The sequence below is a fragment of the Gossypium hirsutum genome, chromosome D01 (assembly GCF_007990345.1).
Source record: "Gossypium hirsutum isolate 1008001.06 chromosome D01, Gossypium_hirsutum_v2.1, whole genome shotgun sequence".
NCBI lineage: Eukaryota > Viridiplantae > Streptophyta > Magnoliopsida > Malvales > Malvaceae > Gossypium > Gossypium hirsutum.
Genome location: NC_053437.1, coordinates 40,633,554 through 40,650,980, shown reverse-complemented (window position 1 = coordinate 40,650,980; position 17,427 = coordinate 40,633,554).

The following is a 17,427-nucleotide window of genomic DNA, read 5'->3' as shown; positions in this document are numbered from 1 at the left end:
CAAATCAACAGAAAAACATAAGCAACTAACCGAATCAAATCTCGACAAAAAGGGAGTCAATAAAACGGGAAAAGGTCTCAACGAAAAAAATGAGTTATGGGTTAACAATAATGGGTAAATTAAGAAACGGTGTGTTAGACTCAACGGGGCTCACTAAGGGTTAATTAAAAAGGTAGGCTTTTATGAGATAAGTGGGTTAAAACCTAAGTGCTTTTATCATCCCTGTATATCAAATCAAAAGGTGTGGTCTCGACATGTATAATCGAAGCAAGTTCTAGAATAACAAATCAAACTGACACACTCATAACCAATAATAAAATGAGCAAGAAAAATGTATGCTCTAAAGGCTCAAAATCTCACCAAGAAAAAAATGGTTTTTGATGTCAATCTTGCGAATTTCAAACTTCAAGGTAATACTTCAAATTAGGGAAACAACCTAAGAATTCTTAATTACTGAAAATTAACTTATCATGCTTGGTTCTCTCATATATTAAAGTTTAAATCAACCAATACACAATTATCGAAAAATTAATCTAAAACATATAAACAAAAATTTTGATTTGACAAAAAATTATTCTAATGGAAATATGAGAAAATTACTTGAATACAAGACATAATTTAGGGATTTTCTCATAATTATACAAATAACCTCCCAGTACTTAAGATGTACATTGTCCTCAATGTACAAATAGATAAAATCACAGTATAAGCAGAATATCAAACGAGAGGGAGAAAATTGAAACTGCCCTGAATATTGGATGAAATTGCCAGAATGGTAAAAAACGAAATTGTAGACAAATCTATATGTAGTGCATGATTCCGAGCAAACTAATAAGAAAATAAACACAAATAGTAAAGAAGATTAAAAGGTTACTAACTCGATTAAAAACAACTATAAAGATAAAAATATAGTTCAAAAGGTAAGAAACAAAACAAATTGAAGAAAATAACAATAAAAATACGAAAAATAATAAAAATAAAAATAAAAATAAAACAAATAAACTGGATGGTCCTCATCATCAGAAGCGTCGGTGTTCTGGGTTGTCGGCGCTAAAGATGAGATATGGAGATGTTGACAAATTTGTTGCAATGTCGCATCAATACTGTCAAACCTCTAAAAGCAATGTTGCTCGAAATGAGTGAACTGCTTCGAGAGGTCTTCTAAAGTAGAAGTAGAAGAAACAAGATGGTGACTCGAAGGTGGAAGATGAGCTGGTTCCTCATGATGGAAAGGGACATCATCAGTGAAGTTCTCAAGTTCATTCTGAAAGTCAGAATGATATAGTCGATACTGAGGAGGATCTACTCCATGAAGCCGCTTGATCATCCTCATATGGGTCATGCTCGATATTCCCTATGGGGACATCTATTCGGCGAGTGTAAGTGTAAAACACTACTCTGGTGTTTCAAGGAGACTAAAGTGTCGAGCTAGGTGAGTCACATAAGGGCCTAAACAGATAGGACCCTTCCTGTTACAGTCTGTCTAATGGCGAAAGGCGAGGGCGATGAAGTAAGCTAACTAAAAAATATGCCCTGCGGCCATGCTCCAAAAAAAATGCATCAGTGGTACTGATGACTTCGATGCTCTCTCTCCTACCGGACAAAGTGTGAGCCAAAAGGGCATGAATATATCGTAAAGCTGGAGGGAGAGAAGTCGCCTTCAAGCGACTCACGTCATAAGGTGTCGTACTCGTCGTGAGATCTACCCAACAACGAGATGGCGAGTAGTGGTTGTGCCAATGCAGGTGTAGAAAGTTCTCGACACGCTTTAGTAGGCAACCCACTAAACTGTCCTACCGTTTGCAACATCTGAAGCATTACCGATTTCAACTCAAAATGTTGCGCTTGAATGGTTGGTCTGACTATCCCTGGATTCAAATAATCTAGAATTGGTACTAGATGATCAATCAATTTTTTTTAATTTCATTTGTTCTGTTTAAATTTTTATAAAGAGGGTCAAATTTGGCCCAATTACTAATCAGTTTCTTTTAGTAAGATATAGTCTGAGTTTGAGGCCAAGATAGCAAAAAGGAGGGAAAAATCCATGCCTTGCTGTCACACCTATTGCTTGCTACCCAAGTAACCTTAATGTAGCTAAATTTTTTGCTACATGTTGCCCTAATTTTTCCCTATATAAACCCCTTTCCATTCTACTAATTTTCATATCCCTCAAAGCAATTTGCTTACACCTTAAAAATTCCTAAATCTCCCTTTTGTGCCCTCAACCTCAAATCCCAGAAGAAACCCTAGTTCTCTTCCCTTTTTACTAAAATTTCCTATTGCCGCCGTAAAGAGATTGTCGAAGTACCACCGTTGCTGTCACACGTTATCGTCACTGCCGCACCATCTTTGCTGTCGCAAGATTTTTGCTGTAGCAAGTTCTACCCACTTTGTTGATTTCTCTTTTCTTTTTTATGTAGAAACTTTGCTGAATTTTTGGGAAAAGATACCATGTCTCGAAAAAGAACCAGATCTTCAAACAGTACTCCTGAAAACCCAATTTTGATCAATGAAGAAGTGAAAGAGAGATTTGATTCAATCTTTAAGCATCAACCTATGATGCTGGAAAAAAGTTTTGACTTGAAGAGTAATGATTTGATGGTTGTTCCTATACCGATTAGAAAGAAAATCAATGCTCTCAAGTGGGAACAATTTTGTGATGCTCGTTCACTTGCCGATGATGAACTAGTTCGAGAATTCTATGCTAGTTTGACTATGCAAGATGCTACTGAAGTCATCGTTCAAAAGAAAAAGGTACCTCGTACTTCTAAGTCCATCAATGATTTGTTTAATTTACCTGATGTTGAAGAAGATGAGTACTACCCTATGATGAACAATATCAATTGGGATTTTCTTCAATAAGTGCTTGATGTTGTGACAAATCTGGGATCCCAATGAATTATAAGAAAGTACGGGAGCCATTCTTGTCGAAGAGAATACTTAAAACCAGTAGCAAAGGTATGGTTTTATTTCGTTCGCTACAGTTTTATGACAAATCACGGATGCTTTTGTTGTATGCAATTTTGACAGAAAAGTCCACTAATGTTGGGAAAATTTTCCTGAAGGAGATTCACGATTGTGCTAAAAAGAAGGCAAGAAGTGCTTATTTCCCATCATTAATCGCTTCACTTTGCCTAAAGGCCCATGTTAAAACACAAACAATCTGAAGGGGCGATATGTTCAAGGATGGATTACAAATTATGATCTTGAAAGATTAGTAGAGAGGGTGCATGAACTGAATCAAAGCGAGCAAGAAGAGCCAACTAAGTTGGATACAAAAGAGTCAACAGTGGAACTGAAACTAAAGCTAATTCGGTCACTGACATTGAAGAGGAAGAATCTGATAAGGAACCGAACATTCCTGAACCAAGGGTTGAGCCAGAAGAAAAACCAATCAAGCTAAGTGTTGAACCTGAATATACAACTCCCATGCCGACTTCTGTAAGTACTTCAAGGAAATAAAAGTTGTCAATTTTGATGGATATGTGCATGTTCATGCACAATCAACAACAAACTTACTGGAAATATGAAAAAAATTAGATATGACTCAATTCAAAATACTTTTAAGAATATCTCTAATACTTTTGTTCCTGAGTTCCCAGATGCTATCTTTGAGACATGGATGAAAGATACGAACGATGCAAGCAAAGATGGAGCTAAAGAAGACAAGAGGAATAAGTCAGAAAAATAAAAGGTGGGATTCTTGTCCTATTATTTATTTAATTATTTTTAGGTCTTTAGAAATTTATTTCTTTCGTAATTAGGATTTAATTTCTGTAGAATGAAACATAGCAAGCATGAACAAACTTAACACTTCTTTAGAAAGAATAAGACTAAGTGATATGGTAATGGGAATGAACATGTCTAGGATTGGGTTATTAGGGAAGACTTGGTCAGTCTTAATGACTCACCTCTCTTTCTTTACAACCCTACCTAGTGTTCAGTTTTTATTCATTACTTTGTTCTTGCAATGAGGACATTGATTTTTTTTAAAGGGGGTAAGGCAAATAAATTGCTCAAAATTTTAAAATTTTCAAGTATGTTTTAATCATTTCTTTCATAAGTTTGTTTTAATAAATGAATATTTAGAGATATTCTTGTTACTGAGATAGCTTGTATGCAAGTATGAATGATGATTTTATCTAAGTGAAAGTGTGTTATCATGAAGAATAGAATGCTTGTATGATTTTAGCCTTAGTAATGTTTGCCATGAAAACTTAGTTCTTTTGAGATTAAACATGCATGAAGGTTTATATCTTTAGAATTGACTTAGTAACTTTATTGAGGCGAAATCCTAGGGGACATAAAAATATTAAACGATATAGGCACTATTTCTTTGGATCGTTTGAGCCTTTTCAAGCCAACCTTATGATATTAGACCCTTGAAACCGTAAATTTGAGCTTAAAGGCCTGCTTTTTTTTAAGGCTATCCTAAATTTGTATACCTATCTTTACTAAAATTGTCTGGGGAATCAACATTTGAGGAAATTTTCATAAAGATGTATGTGCTCATGCTTAAAAAAAAGCGAAGAAAAGTTCGCTCAGTCTTCGGAAAAAAGGAAAAACGTATGAGTTCAAGTTCAAAACAAGTTTGGGGGTGTTTCAAAGGTTCACTCAAAGAAAAAAGGTTGTATTACAAGAAAACTAAGACAAAGTTAAAGGTTAAGATTTTTAAACCGAAATGTACCATCTCTTAAAATCCCTACCTTTAACCGAGCCCCATTACAACCTTATAAAAGACCTGTTGATTTGATGATTATGTCACCTACATTAGTGGAGAGGAAGTCCTAAGTTCGACATATGAAGATCATAAATAAGCCTTGTGATTGTTTGCTTGATTGATAAGAAATTATGTTGAATGAAGAATGTTATCTACGGCTGTGACATACATGCAAACTATGACTCGTGTTGGCATATTTTGAAGTTTAGTATAAACTTAAGGAATGTTTGCATATGAATTACTTGTTAATAAAGAATATCAATAAGCATGAAGTTATTAATGCATGATTATGGGACAAAGATTGATGTTTCTTACACAATTAGCAATTTTGCCTTAGCAAGACCTTTTGATGTGCATAAACATTACTCGGGACGAGCAGTGATTTAAGTTTGAGGGTGTGTAAATGGAAAAATATATAGGAACTTTCCTATATAATTTATCACCTTTTTACTTAAATCTATTGTTCAAACTAAGTAATTGTTTAATAAATTAATGAAATATGTGAAAATATGAAATTAGGACATAAAAATTATTAAAATGTGATTTTATGCTTTATTATATAGTTTTCATGCAATAAATGACTTATTTTATCTTAATTTGAATATATTATATTTTTTAAGACATAAAGTGGACCATGTATGATTAAATTAAATAATAAAATATAAAATTATATTTAATAATTCATTTTAAAATATTTCATTAATAATTTGGGTTTTAATTAATTAATTAAATTGGATAACTTTAACTTTTCAGTCCTCTAACTTGTTGACTTATTTTGGACAGGTCTGATAGCTTTGTTGGATTACAAAACCGTTCAAATTGGAGACCAAGTCAACCCAAAATTTGGCTGCACATGGCTGTCCATAATCCACTTTTTGGTTTAATTGCACAAGTTCCTTGAAGAGTTAAAGAAATTAGAGATTTACCTGAAGATTTGCATTTGACCGAGTCTTAATCCTGAGTTGTTGTGGCACTCAAATTGACCAAGAATCAAGGAAAAATCAACTCAACTTACTAAAATTATGGCCGACCACCCATGGAAAATGCTTCAAAAGATGGAAACTCCTATTTTTAGCAAACTATCTCTCTCTCCTCACCTATAAATAAGACCCTCTCATTCCTTCATTCATCATCCCTCAAGCATCCATCAAGCATCATTCTCTCTTTTTTCTCTTAGCCTTTTCCATTCCCACGCCTAGCATCATCTCTTCATAAAGATTTTAGCAATTAAGCCTCTTAAAGAACCCTTGGTCGGCCACCTTGAAGAACCATCAGTAAAGGAGCAAAGCAAAGGAACGAAGGAGTCTCATCAGTCAGAGTCTAGGGTGATAGCCACTCTGAATTGGGTTTAATCTTTCTTTTCTTTAACTTAATATAAATATGTTTGCTATGTGTTCTCTGTTCTTGTTTACAACAATGCTAGCTTAATTTTATTTAAGCTAGGATGATTGTTTTGATTAAATAATATTTATTTGATTCATGTTTATAATGTTTGTGCCTCAATCAATCATGTTTTCAATTAAAATCAAGTTTGTATTTCGTTCATACGTGATTGAAATGCACCTGAATTAACTGAATGATCCTAACCAAATGACAGCTAATGGACGCATAATTGAAATGTGCATGCTCATTTTAGATCCTAACACGATTGAATTCTAGGTTGCATAACAACTCTAACCAAGCTCTGTTATCTGCATAGCTTTTAGATTTGTGTGATTAAATTGTTTCAAACCTAACATGTCCCTGTTACGTCACATGAATGCTAAGAAACCCTTATTAAATAAGGATCAGTAAAATGCTTATTTACTAAGTAAAGGATTCCGAAAGGACCTAATGTGGTTTCCAAACTGATGATAGATCAAGTTGCCATGGAATGTTTTTCCAAATGTTATTAAGCATGTTGATAATAAATTGAGTTTAATTAAAGTAATTGTCCAATTTTATTTATGTTATAATTGTTGCAAATTGTGTTTAATTTTACTAAAATCTATTTCAATCATATAGTTTGCGTACTTAGGATAATTAGCATTAGGGATCATTGCATTTAGTTTAATATATTTTAATCACCACTTCTCAACTATATTGTGTTTTTATTTACCAAATTGTTAATATAATTTTATAAATTAAGTGACTTAGCACAAATACAATCCCTGTGGAGACGATAACTTGATACTTACTTATTACTTGATAACGACTGTGTACACTTGCACAAACCTAAGCGTTACACTTTCCAGATCAGATCTACATTATCTACGGAGGCTCCAATTTAAATTTCATGATTTTTGGAAATCGGGAACACCTTGAACGAAGTTTATCAAGTTGCTTTGCAATCTTTTGGGTTTCTGGGTTTTAGCAATTTTCAATCACTCTTAGCCTTAGGTTCTCATTTTTTTATTGTTCCTTTACGCATTCTAATTCTTTATTATTTCTTGTGTTAGTAGGTGAAAGCACGTTGCGCATTCATTCCTCCATACAACAAAACTATTTGGTGTTTAGCCACTTTTGGACTCCTAGTGCCGTAAGGATTTTTGGTAGCTAGATTCTTTAACATTTTGATTGATTGTCATAAATACTCCTAAATGACTCGTAAGATTAATTTTTACCTCATTTAGAATTCAATTTTATTTTTGAGTGCATAATGGTGAGATTTGTTTAATTTTTCTTTTTAAGTGTTGTGTTTTTTTTAGATTTGTCACAATGTCTCGTAGTGGCAAAGGAAATGCTAACTAGGGTGACACACCACTAGTGACCATCGAAAATCTTGTTGGTTTCACAACAAAATTACAATGTGACCTCAATGAAGTCAATGATAAGTTTGAGCACAAGTTCGATAGGTTGCAACAAAATCTAGAGGATCGAAATGCTCAAGATCAGAAATGTGACACTATTCTAGACACAACTAGCAAAAATTTAGAATGTCTAAGTACCAAAATTGAGTGCCGGAATCGTAATGGGGGAGATAAGGTTCATCAGCCTCATCTTCCTACAAATACTGTTCGACGTGCCTCTCGTGCAAATGATAAGAATTTGGTTAATAATGACCGTGGGCAAAATTTTTTTAGATAAATCAAAGTTCTCAATTCCAGAATTTCACAAAAAAATGATCAACAGACTTATTGTGATGGAAAAGGTGATCATAAATTAGTTTGTCAGATCAATGGGAGATGGCCAAACAGAAGGAGGAATACGATTCAACTATCACCTTTTGTGCAATATTATTAGTGTAGTTCAAAAGATCATAAGGGTTTCCAATGTCCAATTAAATATCCAAATAGAGAGAAGATGTTTGAGATATCACCTTTTGTGCAATGTTATTGGTCTAGTTCAAAAGATCATAAGGGTTTCCAATGTCCAATTAAATATCCAACTAGATAAGAAAGTAAGTATGACTTTTTATCTTTTGTTGACTCATACTCTAGTGGAAAAGAGATTTGTGATGGCGACCTTTCTGAACCGGAAAAAGATGATAGTGAGAATTTTTTTCCTTGAATCTATTGAGTTAGATGAGATAGAAACATCATGTTCTCCTACTGATATGTATTGTATTGAATTGAATATTCATAATACTTGTGATAGGGATATGGGAAGTGAGGCAAAATCATGTGAAAAGACCGAGAGAAAAGAGACCTTGAGTGATAAAAGTCTACTTGATGGTCAAAATTTGGCGAGTGAAAATTCATGAGGTAAAATTGTAGAGTTCTCAAGTGGAAAAATAAAAATAAAAGCAAGAAAATACTCGTACAAAAGTGAGGAATGATTATGTTTTAACTAACATAACTCAAATTTGTTTAATGGGGTTTCTTTATTACAAGATTTCAAAGCTCCATTAACGGACTCCCAATTATATTACTTTGCCATCGATAGATGATTTTACTTATAGGAGAGAGGTAAGTTGAACATTGAGACTTCTCCATATGTGCTACAAGGTAAGAAAGGTAAGAAAACATTAGATGTATGTGTTCGAACTGATATGACATGGAAATGCTTGTTCTAATATGTGAAATTTTAGGTTTAACCCAAGAAATGATATGAAAGAGTAAGTTAATATGTATCTATATGCTATATGATATGATATGTATTGAAAGGAATAAGTTAATATGATATTGTGTATATTTGTCTGATACATATATCAATTGAGATGAGAAGAAAGATCAATGACTAAGAAGGTATGTTCTGATTCTTATTGATGCGTTGAGATCGTGATCTATTTGCGAAGAATTGATGATTGATATAGTGAATATTCCCTAGTAAGTTTTGAAAGAAAGATCAAACTCACCTGAAAAGAGGTTGTGATACAAAAAGGTACTTATGAGAAAAGACTGTGTTAATGGAGAGGCATCAGTTCTGTTAAATTTATAGTGTTATGTGGAGGAAAGGATATAAGTGTACACCCAGGGTTATGAAAGATGGTATGCGCTAGAAATATGAGTATGCTTGGAAGGTTATACGCCAAGGTTAAGTGTTCATCAATGAGATGAGAGTGTTCACCTGTATGTGTCGGCGGGTAGAGTTTAATATATTAGTCTGTGTTATGAACTTACAATGTCTCCGTTCTTATTTACGTGTTGATTTTTCCTTACTGAAACTCACTATGTTTTTGTGAACTTACCCCTTTTCTTTCCTTCCTTTCAGGTGCTCTTGAGTTGTAATCTTGTAAAAGGGGGATAATTTAGAAGAAACAATCTCTGTAGTGAGCTTCGTATGTTTATGTTTCGCGACATGCATATGTTTTGGGGGTGGCATGTAGCTTTGTTATGAAAATGAATCTGTAATAAATGATCTTCTTATTCAATTACAATTTTTATAACAGCGTTACCCCTTGAGGGATTTGTCAAAGTTTGTTAAGTTCTAATTGATGAAATTATTTTTACTCGTATATGTCAAACTATTTTATAAGTAATCATTACTTCTAGTATTGTATTTCACAGAAGAGTTTTCACTTAAAAGAATTGAATCTATTTACTCTTATTCTATGTCATATACTATTTAATAAACTTGTGTTTTAAAGAAGTTTTCTGAGGATCTGCCTAGACAAGTTAATATGTATCGCAATTGAATTGAATAATTTAACTATGCATATATCTGTTTTCTGCTTGAGTAAAATTTCAATCAACCTTTAGGGATTGAGATGTTACAAGTTGGTATCAGAGCCAGGTTAAGTCGATTCTCAAACAACTGAGGGATGAGTCACACCCTAATATGCATTTTACATGTTTTTGGCTAGTCCCTTATAGATTTGCTAAACTTTGTTTGTATATGTGTAGTTAAGATATCTTTGAATTCTCGTGAAGCCGTTGTTGAAGGGTTAGAAAGTAATAATATTCAGCCTCATGGTTCATAACCTTCGGTTCATTTAAGAGCAATTAGAAATGCAGCAAAGGATTTTTTTGTTAAAATGATGGAAAGATGGTATGATCAATTTATGGAAAATGCCCAAGTAAATATATCTATTTTTAGATATAACTATTTTTAGAGTTTCTAGAAATTAAATAAATATAACTATGTTTTAAATCAAAAATTATAAATACGTTAATTATAATAATGATTTCGGTAAATTATATATTTATTTGAATTTATATACTAACCAAATTCATGTTCTCATTATGCCTACAACAACCTTGTACATAATGTGTTCGATATTTGATTATCCAATTAACTTAATTCTATAATTAATTTAGTTCAAGCGACAACCAAACACAATACAAACTATGATTTATTCCGTTCATTTCAACTATAGGGTGTAACCGTGTAGGTTCTTGTAACGTTAGCAGTAATACTAGAACGATTCCAATGTAACAAACAATGAGTGGCACCTAGCAATGCATCATTATCATTGCTACCTAAGTCACAAGAAATCATGATTCAATATAACCTTTTTCTGATTAACCTTTCATGCAATAATCCTTAAGTCATTCATCTTTAGATTCAACACAAGTCATGGAATAGTCACACTTGCATAGTCCATTCCATGTTCCTTGATATCTTAAGTAGACTATGATATACAAATAAGTATGACATCTTATATCAGCTTATTTGAGCATGGCCATGCATTTCTAGTCTCACTCAATCAAGTGGCCTAAAATATTACTCCTATTATGTAGGAGGGACTTATCCTATATCCATCAACCATATCCCTTTACATAGATCGTGGTATATCCACCATCAGCTTTTATAGAACAACTAGTTATGGTGTACGTTTGACTGTATCAAAATCTACAACTCACGATGTTGGGATTATGATGATTTCAAGTCTGAGGATCATATAGATATTAATCACTATGAGTAATGTTGTGACAATTATATAATAATCCAAGAAACATACTCATAATGGGTCAGTTCAATATGTTGTTCTCTAACACACATATTCATGCATCGATTTTGACATTCCATATCAATGACAACTTTTTATCATCAATCAACTACATGTTAGTCTTAATCCATTATTGTTGTCGTATCCAACAATAATACTTGACTAAGGACTTTTTAAGAATAATCATACTACTCTCAGGACATTATTATAAAACAGTTTATTTATACACACAGAAAAGAAACTGAAATAATAATGGTAATGCCTTATATTAGTAAACATGATAAATTAAGTATGTTATTACAACCATCTCACGATTGATCTTTGGGCATACTCTAACAATCTCCCACTAGCACTAAGACCAATCACTTATATATCTAATACCAAGAAACTTAATGTGACCATCATGCTTCTGCAGTGTCAGAGGCTTGGTTAGGGGATAAGCAATGTTATCATCTGTAGGTACTCAGCATATCTCTACATCCCCTCAATCGATATTCTCTCGAATAAGATGGTAGCGCCTAAGTATATGTTTGGATCGCTGGTTTGATCTAGGCTCTTTAGCTTGTGCAATGGCTCCATTGTTATCACATCGGAGTTCTATAGCATCTAATATGCTAGGTACAACCCCTTGTTTAATAATGAACTTCTTGATCCAAATCGCTTCCTTTGCTGCCTCACTGGCTAACATACTCGACCTCTGTTGTAGAATCGGCTACTGTACTTTGCTTTGAACTCTTCCAGCTCACAGCACCACCATTAAGGCAAAACACAAAACCTAGTTGTGATTGAGAATAGTCCTTGTCAGTTTGGAAGCTGGCATGAGTGTAACCTTTTACACTTAACTCATCCTCACCTCCATATATTAGGAACGTATCCTTAGTTCTTTTTAAGTCCTTAAGGATATTCTTGACTGTGGTCCAATGACCTTCACCGGGATCTAGTTGGTACCTACTCGTCATACATAAGGCATATAAGACATCTGGACGGGTACATAACATGGCATACATGATAGATCCAATAGCGGAAGCATATGGAATTTTACTCATGCGTTCTCTCTCTTGTGGACTTGAAGGACACATTTTCTTCGAGAGTGAAATACCATGTCTCCTAGGTAGGAATCCTCTCTTAGATTCTTCCATACTTAACCATTTAAGTACTTTATCTATGTATATACTTTGGCTTAGACCTAGTAGTCATCTTGATCTATCTCTATAGATCTTCACTCTTAATATGTAAGTGGCTTCGGCCAAGTCCTTTATAGAAAAACGACTTCCTAACCAAGTCTTAATAGACTGCAAGGTAGGTATGTCATTTCCTATGATAAGTATGTCATCCACATACAGTACCAAGAATGTTATAGTGCTCCCACTAACTTTTATGTAAACACATGGCTCATCTTCATTTTTGATAAAACCAAACTCTTTGATTGGATCGTTAAAATGAAGATTCCAACTTTAAGAATCTTGCTTTAATCCATAAATGGATCTTTGTAGCTTACATACCTTTCTAGCATCCTTTGGATTGACAAAACCTTCAGGTTGTGTCATGTACACATCCTCTTCAAGTTTCCCGTTAAGGAAAGCTATTTTGACGTCCATCTGTCAGATTTCATAGTCATGAAATCCAGCTATAGTGAGCAAGATCCTGATGGATTTAGACATAGATACATGAGAAAAGGTTTCATCATAGTCAACACCATGAACTTGATGAAAACCTTTACCGACTAATCGCCCCTTGTATGTTTGTACATTACCATCCATGTCGATTTTCTTTTTGAAAACCCACTTGTACCCTATGGGTTTAACCCCTTCAGGTAGGTCAACCAAAGTCCATATTTGGTTTTCATACATGGAATCCATCCCAGATCTCATGGCCTCAAGCCAATTCTTAGAGTCTAGGCTCGTCACAGCTTCTTGATAAGTCCTAGGCTCATCTTTATCTATAAGTTGAACGTCACCAAGCGTTGTAATGAGAAAACCATATCTCTCAAGTGCTTGGCATTCTCTTAAAGATCTACACGGTGGTTGTGTTTCTACAGCAGTTACTTGTTCCTCAATTTCTTATGGACCTTACTGTTGTTCTATCTCTGGTTCAGTGGTAGTTTGTGATTCTCGAATTTCTTCAAGTTCAATCTTTTTCCCGCTTCCTTTTCTAGAAACAAATTCTCTCTCTAGGAGGACACCAGTCTGAGCAACAAGTATTTTGTTCTCATTGGGATTAAAGAAATAATATCCTTTGGTTTCTTTCGGATACCCCACAAAAACACATTTTTCATATTTGGGTTCAAGCTTAGTAGACGTCTGACGTTTAACATAAGCTTCACGACCCCAAATTTTCATAAAAGACATATTGCGACATTTCCCAGTCCATATCTCATATGGCATCTTTTGAACCGATTTAGATGGAACACGATTTAGTGTGAAAGCAACTGTCTCAAGTGCATGTCCCCAAAAGGAAGTCGGCAGATCATCATGACTCATCATGGATCGAACCATGTCTAACAAAGTTTGATTTTTTCTCTTAGAAACTCCATTCCATTGAGGAGTACCAGGAGGAGTAAGTTGTGAGACAATCCCACATTGCTTCAAAAGATCATCAAACTCTAAGCTCATACACTCCCTACCTCGATCAGATCGAAGTGTCTTGATAGTTTTGCCTAGTTGATTCTGTACTTCATTTTTGAATTCCTGGAACTTTTCAAGGGACTCAGACTTATAGAGCATGAGATAAACATACCCGTATCTACTAAAATCATCAGTGAAAGTAATGAAGTAGTGAAATCCACCTCTAGCCTGTGTATTTATTGGTCCACATACATCAGAATGTATTATGCCCAATAAATCACTAGCTCTTTCACTTTTACCAGTAAAAGAAGATTTAGTCATTTTCCCAATAAGCAAGATTCACATACTTCAAATTGTTCAAAAACAAATGAATCCAAGAGACCATCTTTATGGAGTTTGGATATGCGTTTCTCACTTATGTGACCCAAACGACAATGCCATAGATAAATTTGATTTGAGTCATTTATTTTAGATCTTTTAGTACTTATATTGTAAATAGGATTCATTTGATCTAAAATATAGAGCCCATTAATCAGTTGTGCCGAACCATAGAAAACATTATTGAGATATAAGGAACAATAATTATTCTTAATAATTATTTCAAAACCAATTTTGCCTAAACAAGAAATTGACAAAATGTTTTTAGTCAAACTGGGCACATAATAACAATCCTCTAAACATAAACCAAGTCCACTAGGCAAAGATAAATTATATGTTCCCATAGCTAATGAAGCAACTTTTGCTCTATTTCTAACTCGTAGGTCCACATCTCCTATAGCCAAAGTCCTACTCCTTTGTAGTCCTTGTACAAAAGTACAAATGTGAGAACCACAACCAGTATCTAATACCCATGGAGTAGTAGTTGATAAACTAATATCAATAACATAAATACCTGAAGTAGACGTTCCGCTTATTTTGGCCTTCTTGACTTCCCCATGATAGATAGGGCAGTTCCACTTCTAATGTTCAGTCACACCACAATGAAAACAGTTTCCTTCCTTAGCCACCCCAACTATAGGTTTCAATGCAGCCTTTACTTTTCCAGGCTTGGGCTTACCTTTGCCGTAGGGCTTTGTCTGAACTTTGGCCTTTCATTTGCCCATGTTATTACGAGCCATCAGTATAGGCTTGGGTCCAACATTTTTCATGTTGCCTTCAGTAGTTCATAACATACTAAGCAACTGCGGCAGAGGCTTATCAATTTCATTCATATTGAAATTGAGGACAAACTGGCTGTAGCTATCCGGCAACGATTGCAGAATAACATCAGTGGCCAACTCTTGGCTCAATGGAAACCCAAGCTTAGATAGGCTTTCAATATAGCCAATTATCTTAAGGACATGAGGTCCTAATAGGCTTTCTTCTGCCAGCTTATATTGGAATAGGGCCTTAGAGATATCGAACCTCTCTTGCCGTGCTTGCCCCTGATAAAGTTCTTTCAGGTGCTCAATCATTTCATAAGCAACCATGTCCTCATGTTGCTTCTGAAGCTCACGATTCATAGTGGCAAGCATAAGACATCCAACGTCTACCATGTCATCGAGATGATTCTTGTAAGCATCTCTATCAGCCCTCGAGGCATTAGCGGGTGGTTCGTTAGGAACCGGTTGTTCAATGACATATAATTTTCGTTCTTGTTTGAAGACAATCCTCAAGTTACAGAACCAGTCAAGAAAATTCAAACCATTCAATTTGTCCTTCTCAAGGACCGATCGCAATGAGAGTGTATTAGTGTTTGCAGCCACAATGTATCTACAACAATAAAATATGCATGCGTAACTTTATCAAATTTATATCAATCATTAAAAGGAATTTATTAAAAGATGTTCCCACTATTTTATTACAAAATTAATAACCCTCGTATATTAGTTTCGGAAAGACTTTCTCAAAAAGTATTTCAAGTGGGTTAAGGATCCATATTTCACCTTCTCTTAAGTCAGCTTTGGCTTTACTCTCAAGATTATGGTTATCTATGTAAGCAACACTTGCTAATTACATCATATGTAACTCCTAAAGTTTGGTGAACAACTCTTGTTCTAATCATCTTATGATTTATCCAAATTACTTGCCTCTACGTTTCTAATCCTATTAGAATAACCTAGTTAAGTCATTAACCAATTTTAACTAGCGAATATCACTTGTTTATTCTTCGCGTTTACCCAAGATAAATACTAGTACTTCACTTTAGGAGAACCTATACAGTATTAATCAAGGCCTTAACGAGGGCAAAATTGGAAGGCTATATTGACTTAATATTTTAATAGAGGGATTTTGTTAAGGTTGTTCCATCTCACAAATTATGGTTTACCTTAGTCCATTTAGCTATTTAATTCATCTCATCATTTAATGTGGTTCATTGTTATCAAATTTTAACATATTTAAAATTTGGCATACTTTTGACATCCATAGCATCTCATACATGAATCAATAAAGAAATAAATAAATGCAATAGTTATAGCTCATGAACTAAGGTGGTGCAACCCAAGCTAATGGGAGAACCAAAAGGAAACCTAAAGGTGTAAGCCGTTTCACAAGCTATCAATCCACACTAGTTGACCCATCCTTCTTCTCGTCTAGCCCACAACAACTCTTGCAAACTACAACGTCTAGCCCGCAACAACTCTTGCAAATTACAATATCCAGAAACTCGTTTTACATACGAGGGAGTAAGATGAGAAGAGAAATACAAGAGAATAGTAGTAAGGCACGACACGCAGGCCGTATTTATAAAATTGCTACCTTTTAATCAAATGGGTTATTGGGCTATAACTATGCATTCAAACATCGTGCATGTCAATAATAGCATAGATAATACAGGGAACTGCCACGGTACGAACTGCATACCCCATTCAAATGAAACCTCACGATTTGATAACTTTTATCTACAGAATCGTGTTTTTAGGATTTTAGTCCTTAAGGTTTCATGCCAGAACAACCCTTGTTCCACTAACCAGTTAACTCTTACTGGAAATTGTAAGCACTACCGCACCATTACAAATCTGTGAACACTTAACAGTAATAACATTAAACTGAATAAGCCATAACACCATGATTAACATTTAATCCATTGTCAAAAGGAATGGTTATCAGGTTACTCTTAAATGATTTCAACAGTCGAAAACGTAATAAAAATTGAAGCATGCATCTCACACAATTGCATCACCCAAGTATTTAAACCCAAGTACGTATCACACAAGCGGCGCTAATACCACTGTTGGAATGCTGACACCCTTACGGCGCAGCGGAAAATTAAAACATTTGGCGATCTTAACTATGGATCCATGTGTGAGGAACTAATCGGGGTGAAATAAAGGATTCGAAATTACCGAATCTTTATTCTGAGTAGACAGCAACGCCTCTGCAACAAGTAATCTGATCTACTATCGAACCAAGCCGCAATCTATCGTGACTCCGGCCTCTACGTAATCCACCCAATTGATAATGAACGGAAGGAATCCCCAAAACTATTTTGGAAAAAAACTTTGCTTTGACGACTGCTAGACCCCAAGCAAAGAAAAATGAGATTTTTATATCTATTTTTAGGGTTTCTAGAAATTAAATAAATATAACTATGTTTTAAACCAAAAATTATAATTACATTAATTATAATAATGATTTCGGTAGACTATATATTTATTTGAATTTATATACTAACCAAATTCATGTTCTTATTATGTGTACAACAACCTTGTACATAATGTGTTCGATATTTGATTATCCAATTAACTTAATTCTATAATTAATTTAATTCAAGTGAAAACCAAACACAATACCAACTATGTTTTATTCCATTCATTTCAACTATAGTGTGTGACCTTGTAGGTTCTTGTAAC